Source organism: Tupaia chinensis, unplaced genomic scaffold (genome assembly GCF_000334495.1).
Source record: "Tupaia chinensis unplaced genomic scaffold, TupChi_1.0 Scaffold138060_1, whole genome shotgun sequence".
Classification (NCBI taxonomy): Eukaryota; Metazoa; Chordata; class Mammalia; order Scandentia; family Tupaiidae; genus Tupaia; species Tupaia belangeri.
This window is the reverse complement of record NW_006197961.1, coordinates 2,100,785-2,103,483: the sequence shown is the minus strand read 5'-3', so window position 1 is coordinate 2,103,483 and position 2,699 is coordinate 2,100,785. Positions and strand designations below refer to the sequence as shown.

Here is a 2,699-nt window from a genome sequence, read left to right as displayed (position 1 = left end):
GTTTTTTTTACATTTAATTTCAATATACCTTTACGGCACACAAAAAGTATTTTCCCTAGCATAAATACACTGCATATTAATCCAGTCAAAGATATTACTATATACATTATCATCAACAGATAACTTTGCATTCTTGTGTCCATTAAACGTTTTGTTTTTTTTCCCTCATTCTCTCTTCCTCCCATTACCCACCTCCATCCTGCACTGTCTCTAGTATCCACAATTGCTCTTCCTGCTTTTATATCTTTGAATCTTTCAATTCCCTCCATAGAATGCAGACATTCCCTATTAAGTGGAGACATACAATGACTCTCTGTATAACTACTGGTGGAAAACAAAGGGGAAACTCTTAGAAACATTGAACTCTTGGAGACATTGGAGTTAGCAAAGACTTCTTAAACTAAGACTCCCAAAGCACAGGCAATAATCCCGAAAATAGACAAATGGGACTACATCAGGCTAAAAAGCTTCTGCACAGCAAAAGAAACGATCATTAGAGTGAAGAGCCAACGATCAGAATGGGAGAATATATTTGCAAACTGTGCCTCAGATAAGGGACTAATAAACAGAATATAGAGGGAACTCAAGCAGCTTACCCACTAAAGACAAGTAAGCAATCCAATTTAAAAATGAGCAAACGAGGCACACGGTCTTAAGGCTGAGCCGTGGTGGACATTTTTTTTTATATTATCATCGTAATCTTCTTTATATTACATTGGATTACATATAACTTTACACTGACTTCCATTGCTTTTTCAAAAGGGAATGCCATGCATGTCAGTCAATACAGAGACATCAATCTCCCCGCTTTATCATTCAATGTCTTTTCCATGCATTTCCCAATAATTATTATAATTTTTTAAAACAGTCAATCACTATTTCTCATTTTGCTTGTTAAAAGACTTCACCCATCATGAAATTCGGCCGTGGTGGACATTTTGAGGGCAGCAGATCCCCAGCCTGTGAACCCCGTACCACCTCTTGTGGGAGCCTGAGTAGTCATTGCAGCTTTCTCCCTTTGTCTCATAACCATGTCCACCAATGAGAATGCTAATTCACAAAACAATTAGAAGAAAAATGGGGAGGAAAAGCGTTAATGGGACAAAGAAACATGCCAGTTTCTGTTAAAGATATTTTATAGTTTAGTCAACTGGACTAGGGAGAGATGTTCACATGTTGAAATATTCACTTTGTAAGCTAAATAATGTGGGACCAGCAGTTAGCATAATGGCTATGTCGCTGGACTCCCACGTAGTCGACAGCGGTTCATGTCCCGGACCCAGTGGCTTAAAACTCACGCTGGGCGCGTGTGCGTGCATGCCCAAGATCCCGAGAGGAGAATGGAGGAGAAGGGATTGCGGCGTGACCATCCCCCATGGGGGGTGATTTCTCGCTTTCTGTCTCTCTGTCTCTGTCTGTCTGGCGAGTGCACACGCCCTATAGCAAAAGAAACTCTCCAAAATAATAATAATGATGTGATTGTATAAAAGAAAATGGAATTAAAAATAAATTTTAGAAAAGAATGCTAATTCACCAGCTGCCCGTCTTAACAGATTCAAGAACGAGAAAAAGACAGTACAGAATGAGGCAGCAAAGAATAGAAGTTAACGTGGAGCTGAGGGAAGCTAAGAAAGATGACCAGATGCTGAAAAGGAGAAATGTAAGCTTGTTTCCCGATGATGCTACTTCTCCACTGCAGGAAAATTGCAACAACCAGGGCACAGTAAATTGGTCTGGTGATGACGTTGTCAAAGGCAAGAATTTGGAAAGCCCGCTCCAGGCTACTCAAGCTGCTAGGAAGCTGCTTTCTAGGGAAAAACAGCCCCCATAGACAATATCATCTGGGCTGGGTTGATTCCAAAATTTGTGTCCTTTTTGGTAAGAAATAATTGTAGTCCTAACTAGTTTGAATCTGCGTGGGCATCCACTAACATTGCGTCTGAGACGTCAGAACAGACCCAGGTTGTAGTGGAGGAGGTGCTATCCCAGCATTCATTTCTCTGTTGGCATCTCCCCACACACACAACAGTGAACAAGCTGTGTGGGCTCTAGGAAACATCACAGGGAATGGTTCGGTTTTCCAGGACCTGGTTATTAAGTATGGAGCAGTTGACCCGCTGTTGGCTCTCCTTGCATTTCCTGATACACCATCATTAGCATGTGGTTACTTACGTAACCTTACCTGGGCACTTTCAAACCTTTGCTGCAACAAAAGTCCTGCACTCCGGCTAGACGCTGTAGAGCAGACTCTTCCTACGTTACTTCATCTCCTGCATCATGATAATCCAGAAGTATTAATAGATACCTGCTGGGCTATTTCCTACCTATTACCAATGATCCAAGTGAATGGATTGAAATGGTTGTGAAAACGGGAGATGTTCCCCAACTTGTGAAGCTACTAGGAGCTACCAAATTGCCAATTGTGACCCCTGCCCTAAGAGCCATAAGTATTGCCAAGGGGTACCAGTCAATCCAGTGGGAAAAGGAAAACCTCTTCAGCAAATGGTGCTGGCAAAACTGGATCTCCACTTGCAGAAAGATGAATCTGAACCCCTACCTCTCACCTCTGACAAAAATCAAGTCAAGGTGGATCAAAGATCTAAATCTAAGACCTCAAACTATAAAACTGCTCCTGGAAAACACCGGGGAAAATCTGGGAGACATTGGGGTAGGGAAAAACTTCTTAAATAAGACTCCCA

The 2,699-nt window shown here is 41.9% G+C and overlaps 1 pseudogene; it reads left to right on the top strand.

Moving 5' to 3' along the window:
* Positions 1-913: 913 nt before the first annotated feature.
* Positions 914-2,366, top strand: LOC114010141 (importin subunit alpha-1 pseudogene; annotated as a pseudogene).
* Positions 2,367-2,699: the final 333 nt, after the last annotated feature.